Here is a 16,094-nt window from a genome sequence, read left to right as displayed (position 1 = left end):
GTCCCTGAGAACCACCAGGAATGATCACTGAGCACAGAGCCAGGATAAGCCCTGAGCACCATCGGGCATGGCCCAAAACCAATGCAAAACAAACAAACAAACAATAAATAAAAATCTCACGGCATCCTGCTATCAACCTGAATTTCTTTGCAAATAAGAGGCCCAAAGAGAAAGTCTGCAGGGAGCAACTGCTCCAAAGATTTATTACTAAAATGGTGCAGAAGATATAGGCAAAATTTGCTGGCCCGAGAGATTCACAAATAAACTTCGGAAGGGAGCAACACACCATAGAGATGTCACTGGACCATGTGCCACACTGTCTGATCCTGGGCAACCCAGAGGGGGGTGAGTGAGTTCCATCACCTGCCCCCAAAGAGCCCTGTAGTCAAAAGTCTCCAGAATTCAATCACCGCCATGTTCATGGCCACTCTCCACAGGCTCAGACGAGCATCATCCATGAAGGAATCTGCTGAGAAACCCAGGTATGCAGGATTTGTGACTTAAATCTCCGGGCTCACCTGGAGTCAGGAACGGGCAACTTTCCTTCATCAACCTGTGCTTCTGGTAGCCTGGCAGTCACACCCAGGAACTGCCTCTGGAGCCATATAAACTCATTAATGGCCATGATTCAGAGACTCACAAATAAACCTCAAGAGAGGAAGACAGCAACAAGCTGCAGAGATCCTCCAGACCCCAAAGTCACCATCCAGTTAAAAACTTATTCTAGCTGCATCATCCTATTTAAAATTTTAGAATTTCTGGAACAAATGCAGCCTTGTGACATCTCATACTCTATATAAGGGCATAATGACTCCAGGATGATACAATAATCTTCACACACTTTTCTCTAAGGAAACTCTTTTGAATCATCTTTAGCAGATTATTCATAACAAGCAATACAAAATAAATATTTAGGTTTTGCTTTGGGGGTAGGCTTTGGGAATCGGGGTGGAATAGTTTGAAATATGATGGTGGGAAGGTATAATGGTGGTGGGATTGGTGTTGGAATGTTGAATGTAATCAATTATTGTGAACAACTTTATAAAGGTAAAGGAAAAGGCCCTCCCATTGTTCATCGATTTGCTTGAGCGGGCCCAGTAACGTCTCCATTGGAGACTTTGTTGTTACTGTGTTTGGCATATCGAATATGGCACGGGGAGCTTGCCAGGCTTTGCCATGCGGGCGAGATACCCTCGGTAGCTTGCCGGGCTCTCCGAGAGGGGCAGAGGAATCGAACTCGGGTCGGCCGTGTTGGCTGCGTGCAAGGCAAACGCCCTACTGCTGTGCTATCGCTCCATGCGGCCGATCCAGGTTCGATTCCCGGCATTCCATATGGTCCCCCAAGCACCGCCAGGAGTAATTTCTGAGTGCAAAACCAGGAGTAATCTCTGAGCATTGCTGAGTGTGACCCAAAAAGCAAAAGCAACTTTATAAAAATAAAATATTATTTAAAAAATATTGCTGGTCCTGCTTACACCACCCCAGCACCTTTCCAACTTCCAGTCCCATGCTCCAGGCTATATAAACCACCATCCCCAGAAAAAATTGTGCCCACAGGGGCTCAATTTTCAGGTCCAGGTTTTTTTGGTCACCGTGTGGTCTTTAATCACTGTGACCTTAAGGTACTTGCCCTCTCTCAGTCTTGCAAGAGCCAGCTGGAGAGTTAGAGCCCAGGTTTTAGAGGCAATGTTCCAGGGCTCAATTCCAGCCTGAACAAGTCACTGACTCTCTCCCAAGACTCAGTTTCCACACTGAAACGGTGAAGATGCAGAAAATAAAGCAGGAAGGGAGTTTCCCCTGCACACAACCAACATGGGTTCCATCCCTGGCACTCCTTCTGGTTCCCTGAGCTCCATCAGGAGTGATCCCAGAACACAGAACCAGGAGTAAACCCAGTATACAGCTAGGTCTGACCCAAAAACAAACAAGAAAGTGGGGTGTGACCACACCCTCCTATCATATCTGTGGGGTTAAGACTAAACAAAGTGTCAGCAGAGCCCCTGGTCCACTATGGGTCAGTGTCAATACTGTTTTTCTGCCCTGAACCATGGCCTGTCTGTCTAATGTGGGATTCTCTCTCTGTATGTTCCTCTGGGGAACCTCAGAAGGTTCTCTGGTGGCACACTTCTCCTTTAGCATCTTTCTGAGGGATGGCCTATCAGAGTTGCTGGTGGCTACCCCTGTGGTACTTGGGGGACCATGTGGGATTGAGCTCGAAGCCTTGTACATGCCAGGCTCACATCCCAGCCCTGCAAGCTCTCCTCTGGCTGTTCCTTTAGCATTTAGAAAGTGCTCCAGGAAAGGAATCTTTACATTGGCATTTGCCGCCAATATAAAAATAGCTGTGCGACAATATGCAAGGACACCAAGCCACAAAGCAGCGCATAAGGAGGACTCAGAAGAAAATTGCTAGCCTGACCTGGAGCACAAAGTTTAACGGGATGGGAGGATGGCAGGGAATGTGAGTACCTTTTTTGGAGGAAGGCATGGATGCTTTTGTTTTTTTAATTTTAGTTGTTGGTTGGTTTGGTTTAGGGACCACATCTGGCAGTGCTCAGGGAATACTCTCGCCTCTGTGTTCAGGTTATCCTTGACAGCGTTCAAGGGATTATGCAATGTTGGGAATCATACCTGGGCCTCTGCAGCAAAGCATGTGCCCCAGCTCTCTGTTCACATGTGAACAATGAGGTGGGAGACACATGGGAAGCTGGAGATAAAAAGGAAGTTCCTCCCCTGAACTCTGAAGGATCCCTAGATTTAGAGGTCCAGGGAAGACTCCAGAAGAATAGATGCTTGTCCCACCCTGCTATTCTTGTGGTACCAGGAACCTCAAAGGACTCACTTCATCAGATAACTGACCTCAGGCCATATCCCGGGGAAAATTAGAAGCCAGAAATAAGGCAGCTTCTCCACTCTTACTAGGATATTATTGGAGGATGCATTGTGGGAAGCATGGAGTGAATGAGAGACAATTCAGTGTAAGAACTAGGTATGCCAGGTGAGATGAAGATCATCTCCTCTGCCTATAGCACACTTTCTGTTCATGAGGTCAAGTGCTTGGTCATAAGCCACACACACCCACGGAGGAAAGAGGTGCATTCCTCTAATCTGCTAAAAGCACTGCAAAGGGTAACAGTGTGGCCTTATGGGCAAAATTTCTTCAAGCCAGCAGCAAGTTTGGTACAGCCAGGAAAGCAGGGTTTGTGGCAGCCACAGCAAAGAACGCCTAGAAACAAACATCCTTATATCCTCAGAACATGTTGCTTGTGTCTTGAAGATGCTTTGAATATATCATCATAGACCAGGTGATTACATGTGTGCTGTTCCAAGCATCATATCTAACCTTTCTAAATTAAGAATGTGTCCCAGTGGGTCTGGAGTGATAGAACAGCAGGTTGGGTGTTTGCCTTCTCTGTAGCTTAAAAGTTTTGATCCCCAGCATCCTATATGGTCCCCTGAGTACCACCAGGAATAATTCCTGAGTGCAGAGTCAGGAGTAACCCCTGAGCATCACTGGATATGACCGCAAACCTCCCCCCCTCAAAAAAAAAGTGTCCCAGTGATGATCATATTAGAAATACAAAATAGTGCTTCTTAGAAGGATTGGGTAGTTAGCTCAGTGGCTGAGGTGTCTGAACTTCAAATGCACGGCCACGAGTTGGATCCCTGGTACCGTTCACCTGTATTCAGTAACTTTGCCCTTTGAGGTCCCTGGTACCACAAGTGATTTTAGGTCACATCACAGCCAATTGTGACTGAGCACTGCAACTAAAGAGTGTAATGCTTGGTGGCCCAGAGATTAAAGAGATGTGCAAACATGTAGCCAGGACGAGTGTGCATAAATGCCTCGACCTATTGTGCAACCCACAAATACCACATCCAAGCACGTGTGTGTGATCCCTGATCATTGCAACCACCGTAACAGAGGAAAGGGAAGAGGGAAAAAAAACAGCTTAACAAGAAATGTAATTGTTTTTCTGGGGCACACCTGGCAATGCCCAGGAATGACTCAGGGCTTACTCCTGGCTCTCCACTCAGGAATGACTCAGGGCTCAGGTGACCATATGGGATGCAGGGGATAGAACCTGGCTCGACTGTGTGCAAGGCAAGTGCCCTACCCTCTGTACAATCTCTCTAGCATCCAAGAAATATCATTTTTAAGAGGTATTCTGAATACACTTTTGCCTGAATCCCAGCCTAGTTGCATAATTTCTCTCTGCTTCTCTCTCTCTCTCTCTCTCTCCCCTCTCCATTCCCATATTCCCTAAGTAAAACTATTTTGAAACTATTTACTTCAGAGAAATAAAAGTGCTCCCGGGGCCTGGAAGCAGGGCACAGGGCTCAGAGCGCCCATCTTGCAAGCTTCTGCTCAAATCCCCAATGTCCCACATGTGCTGAGCACGAACTGGAGCAGTTTGGTTCTTTGAACTTGGCAGCTCTGCTATCTGTGAGTATTGGGACCTCAAGCGATTTCTGGCAACACTGAAGCCAGACTTGTGTAAGTGCCACAAAAAGAGGGGGTGCATCTTTTGTAAATACCTCAAATTGGAAAGATATACAAGGCCAGACAGTAAGACCTTCAAGGAGCATGTGTATGAGCACCCTGCAAACACCCAACCTAGGCACCAGACAGAGGTCTGAAGTATTGGTTATTTCCAGGAAATTAAGTGAAATTGCATAGAAAAAATGATGTCAAGTGTACACAATTTCTGGTATAAGGTATTCTTGAAATAAAGAATTTAGACAATGCTGGAGCAGAGGTCTTGATCCACATTATGTGTTTTGGATGGTTTAATGTCCCTTTCCATATTTAGATGTGTAAAGAAATTTTATTTATTCTTTTGTCTGTCTCAACACTAAAGGACTGTGAAATCAATGAGAACAATGTCTGCAAAATGCTTCAAGTTCTTGAAAAAAATGTGAATCATAAATAAAAGTGAATTCTAAACCAATTTAAAACCGAAGCCAAAGGGCTAGCTCAAGGGGCTGTGCACATGCTTTGTATGTAGTGAGCCTGGGTTGGGCCCCCAGCACCTCACTGTCCCCTGGACACCACCATGAGCAACCTCTGAGCACAGTGGAGGGAATCCTACTGGGGTGACCACAAGCTCCTAAATTAAATTAAGTTAAAAATAATAAATACTTTTTCAGGCGTGGAAAGGTAGGACTACAGCTGAATCTTAAGAAGACAATGTTTATGAGAAACAGCCTCGCTCCTGATACCCCATTCGCTCTCAACGGAATGACCATCTCCGAATGCAACAGCTATGTGTACCTAGGTCGAGAGGTCAACATGACAAATGACCTGGCACCCGAGCTGCGCAGGAGGAAGAGAGCGGCTTGGAACGCCTTCAAGAACGTTGAAGAAATAGCTAAGAGGACGAAGAACCTCCGGCTCCGGGCACATCTCTTTGATTGCACTGTTCTTCTTGCATTAACATATGCCTCAGAGACCTGGACCCTACGCAAACAGGATGAGAACGCTATTCAGGTCTCCCAAAGAAGAATAGAAAGAGCTATGCTTGGAATATCACATTTCACTCAAATGAGAGAAAGAATCCGGAGTTCCGACATCCGTCGATGATCAAGAATCAGGGACACTGTCTCATTTGCCAAGGTGTCAAAAGTCAGATGGGCTGGTCACGTAATGAGATTTAAAGACGACTGCTGGACTAGAGCTGTTACTGACTGGATTCCACGGGATGTCAAAAGACCGCGTGGCCGCCCACCTACCAGATGGTCAGACTTCTTTGTGAAGATCATGAACGATCGGTTTGAGGCTCTTCATGATCCCAGAGCGAACAGATGCCATTGGGCTACACTAGCACGCGACAGGGACAAATGGAGACGTTACTGGTGCCCACTCGAGCAAATCGACGACTAACGGGAAGTTAAGTGATTAAGTGAAGTGACTTTTTCAGGCACTTTTTTCACAATTTTAACATTTAACTATCACATCATTGTCATCTGCCAGTATCTCCATTTCTTTGCCTTCTGAAAATAAAGACTGGCAAATAATAATAATAATGAATAATATTTTGGAGGTAGTTTTGAGCACTTGCTCTAAACTCTGCACTTGCAATTGTATGGTCATGAGTTCAAATCCCTAAAGTTTCATACACAGAGCATGACCTGGAAGCCTTATTTTTTTTTATTTATTTTTTATTAGTGAAACACCATGAGGTACAGTTGTAGATTTACAAATTTTTGTGCTTGGATCTCGGTCATACCACGATCAAATACCCATCCCTCCACCAGTACCCATTTTCCACCACCCATAATATCCCTCTCCCCTTCCATCCCCCCCTGCCACTGTGGCAGAGCATTCCCTTTTGTTCTCTCTCTCCTTTTGGGTGTTGTGATCAGCAAAAGAGGCATTGAGTGGCAAACATGTTCAGTCCATAGTCTACTTTCAACCTGCATCTCCCCTCCTGGGAGGATCCTCCAAACACCCTCCATTTGGTGCTCCCTTCTCTATCTGAACTGTCCTTTCCCCTAGAATACCCGGCTGGCCTCTAAGCTATGGAGTAATCCTCCTGGTGTTGATCTCAGCTATTCTTGGGTATTAATCTCATATTTTGTTATTTTATATCCCCCAGATGAATGCAATCTTTCTATGTCTATCCCTCTCTTTCTGATTCATTTCGCTTAGCATGATACTTTCCATATCGTACCACTTGTATGTAAATTTCATGACTTCATTTTTTCTTTTTTTTTAAATTTATTTATTTATTTATTGAATCACTGTGGGAAAAGTTACAAAGCTTTCAGGTTTAGGTCTCAGTCATGCAAATATCAAACACATTTCCCTTTACCAATACTTATTTTTTACCATGAAGAACCCCAATAAAACCCCACTCCCCACCCCTCCCAGTCCCTGTGAGGCAGATGAATTCTAGTTAGCACTCTATCTGCTTTGATTAGATTCATTGTTTCAATAAAAGATTCACCACTATTATTTAGAGTTTACCCCCCGCCCCAAATCAGACATGCTGAAAAAGCATTGTGAAGTGATTTGCTTTCTACAGCTGGGTTCAAGAATTAAATGTTGGTTTTGGATTTCTGCTATTTTACTTATTAACCCTGGAAGTATTTCTACTGAAAGTCAGATAATTAAGAAATTGGTTTCTGTGCTCTGGAGCCATGGCCGTGCCGGAGAGCAGCTCATGGGGGCAACTGGTGACCTCGGTAGGGCGTGAAGGACGGACCGAAACGCCCCCCTTCCCATGAGGTTTTAGTCGCCCCCACACTCCCGGCTCATACCTGCTGTCCACAAGGCTCCCATGCGGCCGCCATCTTTCTTTCCAGAGGGAGGAGGGTGGAAGGGAGCAACACCCTTTCCCCTCCAGGCAGACATGATGGCCGGGATTAACGCATAGTCCGTTCACTTTTCTGCTCCAAGCTACTGGGTTCTGCATTAAATCCTTGTGCTTCTGGGGCTGTGGCCGTGCTGGAGAGCCACTCGTGGGGGGCAACTGGTGGCCTCGGAAGGGCGTGAAGGACGGACCGGAACGCCCCCCTTCCCATGAGGTTTTAGTCGCCCCCACACCCCCGGCTCATACCTGCTGTCCACAAGGCTCCCATGTGGCTGCCATCTTTCTTTCCAAAGAAGAGAGGGCGAATGGGGCAACACCCTTTCCCCTCTGGGCAGACATGATGGCCTGGATTAACGCATAGTCTGTTCAATTTTCTGCTCCAAGCTGCTGGGTTCTGCATTAAGTCCTTGTGCTTCTGGGGCTGTGGCCGTGCTGGAGAGCCGCTCGTGGGGGGCAACTGGTGACCTCGGTGGGGTGTGAAGGACAGACCGGAACGCCCCCCTTCCCATGAGGTTTTAGTTGCCCCAACACCCCCGGCTCATACCTGCTGTCCACAAGGCTCCCATGTGGCCTCAATCCTTCTTTCCAGAGAAGAGAGGGCGAATGGGGCAACACCCTTTCCCCTCTGGGCAGACACGATTGCCTGGATTAACGCATAGTCCATTCACTTTTCTGCTCCAAGCTGCTGGGTTCTGCATTAAGTCCTTGTGTTTCTGGGGCTGTGGCTGTGTTCCAAACTTAACTCTGATTTTCAGGGAGAAACGTTGGGTGATTTACTTCCCATTGATCACTTTGTATATAGAGAGATGTCGCTTACGTGGCCGCGCGGTTTGGAGGAAAAGTCCTAGTTCCTGCATACTCGAGCTATGCTTGTAGAGGCTTCTGGTCACCGGGGTTCCATCTGGGGGAGGCGGGATGCGGCACCTACCCCATCTGGGACTTCCCGATGATCTCGGCTCTTTTTGGAACCTGGTTTTTTCTCCGGGGGCTGTGGAGCCAGCCCTCCATGTGGCCCTTCTCTTCGGCTGTATCTGACTTCATCTTTTCTAACAGCTACATAGTACTCCATTGTGTAGATGTACCAAAGTTTCTTTAACCAGTCATCTGTTCTTGGGCACTCAGGTTTCTTCCAGTTTCTGGCTACTGTAAAGAGTGCTGCAATGAACAAACAAGTGCAGATGTCACTTCGGCTATACATTTTTGCCTCTCTGGGATATATTCCCAGGAGTGGTATCGCTGGGTCAAATGGGAGCTCAATTTCTAATTTTTTGAGGAACATCCATACTGTTTGAGCCTGGAAGCCTTATTGTCTCATCCTTAGTGAGACAGAAGAAACACAACTGCACATGCATGCAGAATTACGGACACAATGTTTCATAAAATTCTTGGCACTTAGATCTCTCAAAATTAAACTGAAGGGTGAATGAAATCTTTGGTTAATTGCTTTTATATTCGCTGGTAAATTTTAAAAATATATACTTGTGGGGGTACAGTGCCACCAGCAGATCAACTTGTACTTGTGGGGCAAGTGCATCAGCAGCCTGATGGTGCTTTCAGACTTCCTGATACCCCCAAATTGCCACTGTACTTCTGGCCCGACCTCAACAACTTGGGGCCAAAAGTTATGTATGTGGGAGCCACACCCACAAACTACCTCCGGCTAAGCTATACAAGCTCATTTACTGGCCTTAGTTCAGAGACCCATAAATTTCGAAAGAGATCAAAAACTGCAGTTAGGGCCAGCATCGAGGTGCACTGTGGGTGAGTGGGCGCGACCTGCAGGGCCTATGCCAATAGTTTGTTTCTCTGGAAAAGATGGAAACAAAGGCCATGATCCAGAGACCCACAAAAGACTCTCCAAACCACGCAGCTTGCTTCAGAGATGCCTAGGAACTTTAAGTCAACTTGACTTCACCAGGGTGCCTCAGATGAGGCGTCATCCCTCCAATTGGCCCCTACAAACCCTGGTGGCCACCAACTTCCAGAACCCAATGAGAAGTGCAGGTACGTGGGTTCAATGACAGCAAATTTCGGGCTTCAAGGGATAGGGATGGGCCAGTCCCCATTGCCTGTTCCCATGGGACACTGGAGGTCATGCCCACAAAATGCCTCTGGATGCTATTTAAGCTCCTTGTTGGCAAAGATCCAGAGACACAGCAAAGAATCTCCAAACCGAGCAGCTCTTTGCAGAGATTTCTCCAGACCTTAATTATCTAAAATCTTAGAATTCCAGGAGCACGTGACCTCTCTCACAGCCACACAACATCTTATGCTATTCATAACAAGCAATACAAAAGAGATTATGGGGGAAATTGTCTGCCATAGAGGCAGGGGGAGGGATAGGATGGGAGGATACTGGGGTTCTTTGTCATGGAAGATGTGCACTGGTGGAGGGTTGGATGATCAATCATTATATGACTGAAACTCAAACAAGAAAGCTTTGTATCTGTGTCTCATGGTGATTAAAATAATAATAACAATAATGATAATAATAAAATCAACATTCTGAATAAAAAAGTAATGTGGAGGTTATACCCAATTCAATATCAGCTTAATCAATAGCTGAATAAATTGCAGTACTCCTACAATAATATATATATATACTTTATAATATAGTAGTATTTACACACGAGAATTTAATCTGACCTCAAGCAAAAAAATAGAGATTTTTTCTCTATCTTTTCCTCTATTTTAAAGAGCCCATACTAGTTCATTCCCTTTCCCCAGATGTTAACTGAGAAATCTAAATCTGTTCTTAAAACCTAACTAGAATAACTCACAGATATACAAAAGTGTTGATAACACCAAAAGTGCAACTTACATCAAAATCTCACGGAATTCAAAATTTTAGGGATCTGTTGTTGCCACTTCATCTTCCATTATTAAATGCATAGAAATCACAAGGTATGTACCTGTGAGAATGTTGTGAATTAACAGACATCCAAAAGGGAGAAATAATGGAAATGATATTTAAGCGTTGAGGGAAAGCTAAATTCAGATTTTTGAAAGATTTCAAAATCAGTTGTTCAATGTAGATGTTGTTTTTGTTTGGTACTAAGATTGTATCACCATATCAGCATGCTTCTTGAACAGGCAGGAAACAGACTTAGCGATATATTTAGAAGGGGTAGTTCCTATCGTCCTCCTACATACACTTACGAATGCACTCTGAGAGCCCACACTTGTGCTCGAAAAGCCAGTCTTTTCAAAGGGAGTCGTCACCCATTCATAAGCCCTCCAACCTTCTTATGAATCAAAGTGAGCATTAGATATAAAAGAGAACAGAAAACAGATCTTCGTGCATTGCCTATCAAAGGAAATACCTTTGTTTCAATTTGCACCAGTGTATGTTTGTTAGGTTATGATATAAAAATGTATTGAGGGTCTACTGAGCAGTGCTAAGGGTCATCAGGGCTACATCTGGCAGTGCTCAGGAGGCCGTGTGAAGTCAGGAGATGAACTCAAAGACCTACACAAGTCACTCACAATGTTCAGCACATGAAAACATCCCATGAAAACATTTGGTATGTTTTGGTTTGGTTTGAGGTGCCAGCAGTTATTCTAGGCATACATGATTGTTCAATACCAGGGATCAAACCCAGGGCCCCCTACAAAGAGAGCATTCAGCTTTCACATTACCTTTCCCAAAAAATTATTTTTAAAGGTGAATACATAAGATATATTTGGAAGCTGTTGATCTAAGGGTATGCAAATTTCCCAGCCAATATACATTATTAATGAGAAGAAATCAACACAAACATGGGGAGGGGAATTTAGTGGGATCAGAGCGATAGTACAACAGGTAGTGCACTTGTCCTGCATGCCTTGAAACATGGGTTCAATACCTGGCACCCCACAATGTCCCTCAAGTCCAGTCTGGAGTTTATCCCTAAGCTCAGAGCTAGCAGTAAGCTCTGAGCACTGTTATGTGTTACCCCAAAACAAAACAAAACAAAACAAGAAATAACTTTTGTAAATTTTATAGACCTTGAAATAATTCACAATATATAAATCAGTTATTCCATCTTTATAAATCTATTATAGTGGCAGAGAGGAATTTTCTCCCTACTCCTCTGAATGACTTGCCTTCTGATAGAGCATCAAAGTGACACCAGACAGATAAATAGGAGAAAAGTACAAATTTAACTACACACAAATGGAGATTCTACCATAGATATATATTCTTAAGTTCAAATAGAACAAAATGTAGATAAATATCCTGAACTCAGGAATCAGAGAGGGGCCTGGGGCTTCAAAGAAAGATGAGCAGACTCATAACCAAGACCTGATGTGTAATTGGAGGGAGGCTGGTGGGAAGGAAACTGGAGACATCGGTGGTGGGAATGTACACTGGTGGAGGGATGAGTGTTGGAATACTGTATGACTGAAACCCAACCATGATCAGCTTTGTAACTCTGTATCACATGATAATCCAATAAAAAATAATAATTAAAAAAGTAATGAAATTAAAATAAAATATACCTCCTCCTCCAAAGGACACTTGAGCATGTTCTTATCAGACAGGTATTAATGCTGTGCTCATCATCTTTTTTTTTTAAATTGAATCACCATGAAATATAGTTATAAGCTTTCACATTTGAGTTACAATCATACAATGATCAAACACCCAGCCCTCTACCAGTGCACATTCCCCACCACCAATCTTTCCAGTATATTCTTCCCTTTCCCACCCTTTCCCTGCCTCTCTGGCAGACAATTTCCCCCATACTCTCTCTCTACCTACGGGCATTATGGTTTTCAGAACAGATACTGAGAGGTTATCATGTTTGGTCCTTTATCTACTTTCAGTGGGCTCATCACCTTAATCTTCTGCAAAGATGCTGCCCTGTCGACCCTTCTGTGAGGCCAGAAAATCTAACATTTCCCTTCTTTAAAATGATTTTCAGAGCATAAAGACTTTGAAGGATCTATTTCACAGGTTCCTGGGCAGTAAACACAAAGCCACATCAGAGTGTGAGTCTGTAACCTCCTCTCAGATAGATGCTAACGATTACTTCCTCAAAACCAGCCAATTGCTCTCCTATCCCTGCTGTAACAAAACCATTGCCTGGTGACTCCAACTAAGGAATGAGTTTAAGTAAACTGAGTTTAAGTAAACCTTCTAGTCTTACAGTTCTGGACTGGATGTTAAGGATCCAAAATGGTCTACAATGGGCTCAAATCCAGATGTCACCAGGTCTGAGATCCCTCCAGACATGGGGTGAAAGTGGGGAAGTGCAAGGATCACCTTTATTTGCCGTTTCTATCTTTTTAGAAGCTCTCTTCAGCATGGTCCCTTCCTCCATCTTCAAAACCAGCAACACGGCATCTTCAGTTCTCTCCCTGCTCCTTTATATCGCAGTCTCTAATTCCACCTGTCATCTCTCTCTTCATAAGCACCTTGTGCTGATCTGGGCCTCCTGTGTTCATTCAGGCTAACCTCTATCTCAATATTCTCAATATCCCTAACTTCAGCGATGCTGTATTCTTTGCAGGAGGGGACGGATTAAGACTTGGACATCTTTAGGGATGCCATTATATATCCCATCAGCACCAGATTGACCGAACAGATTGCTAGTGAGGGTTTCATTTTTCTTGCACTACAGATGGAGTGATTGAGGGAAACTGCACTTGCCCAATTAGAGCTGGGAAAAGTACATGGCCCCCGGATTTTCCACTAGGGGGCAACATCCATTAGTCAGAGAATCTGTCAGTCAGTACCAAGGGCCAAAGTTTAATCAGAGAAATTACGGTTTCTGGCATTCCTGTGAGTGTGCAAGTCTAGAGTATCATAATACAAAGGCATCTAAATAATAGCTTCGAGAGGACCTGCAGTTATTATCATGATTGCTTTCCATTGTCAGCTTCAAGCAAGAGGAATCAAAGGATTCAGAGAATAGAGATTAAGGGCTCAAAGATATTTAGAAATAATTCTAAGTTGCCTATTTTTTTTTTAAAAAAGCTTCTCCGGTAATATTACAATATTAAAAACTAGACTATTCAATGATGGTTGGAGGAATCGTTCTGGATGGGAGATGTGTGCTGAAAGTACAAAAAGGACCAAACGTGATAGCCTCTCAGTATCTATATTGCAAAATATAATGTTCAAAATTACAGTAAAGTAAAGTAAAGGCCCTCCCGTTGATCGTCGATTTGCTCGAGCGGGCCCAGTAACGTCTCCATTGGAGACTTTGTTGTTACTGTGTCTGGCATATAGAATACTCTCGGTAGCTTGCCGGGCTCTCCGAGAGGAAGAAATTACAAAATTACAGAGAGAGAGAATATGGGGAAAGTTGTCTGCCATAGAGTCAGGGGGAGAGTAGGGATGGGGGGAATATTGGGGACATTGGTGGTGAAAAATGTGCACTGGTGGAGGGATGAGTGTTTGATCATTGTATGACTGAAACTAAATCATGAAAGCTCTGTAACTGTACTCAACGTGCACTTTAGCACTGTGTTCCCATTGTTCATCAATTTGCTCTAGCGGGCACCAGTAACGTCTCCATTGTGAGACTTGTTACTGTTTTTTGGCATATTGAATACACCACGGGGAGCTTGCCAGGCTCTGTCGTGTGGGCGGGATATTCTCAGTAGCTTGCCAGGCTCTCTGAGAGGGATGGAGGAATTGAACCCACATAGGCCTAGTGCAAGGCAAACGCCCTATCCGCTGTGCTATCACTACAGTCCATCTCTATGTGATTCAACAAAAATAAAATCAGACTATTCAGTTAAGTAGTCTTTTGTGTAACTTCCGGTTGAAAGTGAAAACTTGTCTTTTGTGTCACTTTCAGTTCTTCAAAGCTGAAATTAAAAATATTTCACTATTAGTGTTTACTGTACAAAAAGCTTTCTTATTGAGTTGTGGGTTTTGAAATTTAAAATTCATTAAAATGATTTGTCTCCAAAGCATTAAGAATATCTGGTTAATTATCATCTCACCTACTGTTTTTCATTTGTTTTAGAGTCAATAGTATGCTTTTAAAAATATATATTCATTTCAATAAAATTAATGATTTGAGAGTCACAGGGGGGCAGACTCCTAACCTAGACTCCTGTCTTTTGTTTCTAGAGTCTGGTTAGTATTTTCCCTTACACTTCTTCAAATTTGGTAGATGAAATGAAACACCAGCATTCACAGCGAGACTTTCTTTTAATTACTCTTGTGAATAATAAAGAAATTTGTTTCTCTCCTCTCTGTCTCTTTATCTCCCTTAAACCTTTTATTGACTTGGAGAGATGTACAGGAGTTAAGGCACTTGCCTTGCAACTGCAACCCACTTGGGTAGCTGGCAGTGCAATGGTCCCCAACCCTCACCTCAAGCACCACCTTGAGTGAGCCCCAACTCAGAACACAGCCTGCTGTGACGAAAAAGACAATAACAACAAAGATAGTCTCTTTCCAAGAATATTCTTGCCCATCCTGTCAAAGCTCAATTCATGAATTGAGATGCAGGATACATCCATTTGAGGAGAGACAGGAAGAACTTTAAGATCTTAAATTTCAAGCTCAGAGCATGCCTGGACCCCTGGAGAGGGGAGATTCTGCACTGGAACAAAGGTCATGCTAAGAATATCAAAGAAAATCATCAATAGCTCCAAGCCTCCTGCATTTACAACCACCCTAGCAACAGATTTTGGGGGGCAAGAGGAGGGGTAGAGCAATTTGGGGAAACTATATTTTAATGAACTTGTCAGAGACAAAGGCACACTTCCTCATCCTGGGAAGTAACTCACATCTCTGCCTGGGATATGCGCTTTCTCACTTGATGGCATGTACTCTCCAGCTTGGTCTCTCACTGCACAACTATTTGAGATGTGTACTTGGTTTTCCACACTGGAGAAGCCCACGTTGTTTCCTGAGCATGCCATTCTCTTTCCTTCCCTTCTTTTCCAAAATCAACTTATTTTACTTCACTCTTCATCACCTGAAAATCTTTTTCTGTGAGAAAAGGCAATAGATCTGGTAGGCCTAAGCGGAATATAGGACTGACTTCTTTCCTGAAAAGAGAAGTTCCTACTCCAGCCTGAGTTCCATGGTTTCCCAAGAAATTGGGTGGCAAGGAATAATTTCCCATATGAAGCAGAGCCTACAGGCCTACAGCACCCGGTATTCCAGGCGGTCTCCCATCCAAGTACTAACCAGGACCGACCCTGCTTAGCTTCACGAGATCAGACAAGATCGGGCGCGTTCAGGGTAGTATGGCCGTAGACTTATTTTACTTGGGCTGGAGCAATAGCACAGCGGTAGGGCGTTTGCCTTGCATGCAGCCAACATGGCCGACCCGAGTTCGATTCCTCTGCCCCTCTCGGAGAGCCCGGCAAGCTACCGAGAGTCTCTCGCCCGCCTGGCAGAGCCTGGCAAGCTCCCCGTGACGTATTCGATCTGCCAAACACAGTAACAACAAAGTCTCCAATGGAGACGTTACTGGGCCCGCTCGAGCAAATCGATGATCAACGGGAGGGCCTTTACTTACTTTACTTACTATGAAGCAGAGCAGGTGTGGTTCAGATGCAGTTTTACAATTACTACATGCAGCTGATGAAACAGATGGTTCGTACCATGCAGGTGCTCATGGCAGTCTCTCATAAGCCCTAAACTTTCCCAGGTACTTCCCTGGGTGACTGAGGAAGGAAGAGAGGAAAGCCATAGACTCGTCTCTGTAGGCTGCCCCGTCTTTATTCCCCATTGCACAATATACCCAGTTTCCCAAAAAGCTCTTGTGATACAGAATTCCAGTTCCAGAGCATGATGGATCCCTATCAGGAGAAGCATCAGGA

The 16,094-nt window shown here is 44.3% G+C and overlaps 1 pseudogene; it reads right to left on the bottom strand.

The window, feature by feature from the left end:
* Positions 1 to 15,408: 15,408 nt before the first annotated feature.
* On the bottom strand, positions 15,409 to 15,527 carry LOC130027034 (uncharacterized; annotated as a pseudogene).
* Between the last annotated feature and the right edge of the window lie 567 nt (positions 15,528 to 16,094).

The sequence above is a fragment of the Sorex fumeus genome, unplaced genomic scaffold (assembly GCF_029834395.1).
Source record: "Sorex fumeus unplaced genomic scaffold, SorFum_2.1 ptg000035l, whole genome shotgun sequence".
Taxonomy (NCBI): Eukaryota; Metazoa; Chordata; class Mammalia; order Eulipotyphla; family Soricidae; genus Sorex; species Sorex fumeus.
This window is presented reverse-complemented; position numbering and strand designations above follow the sequence as displayed.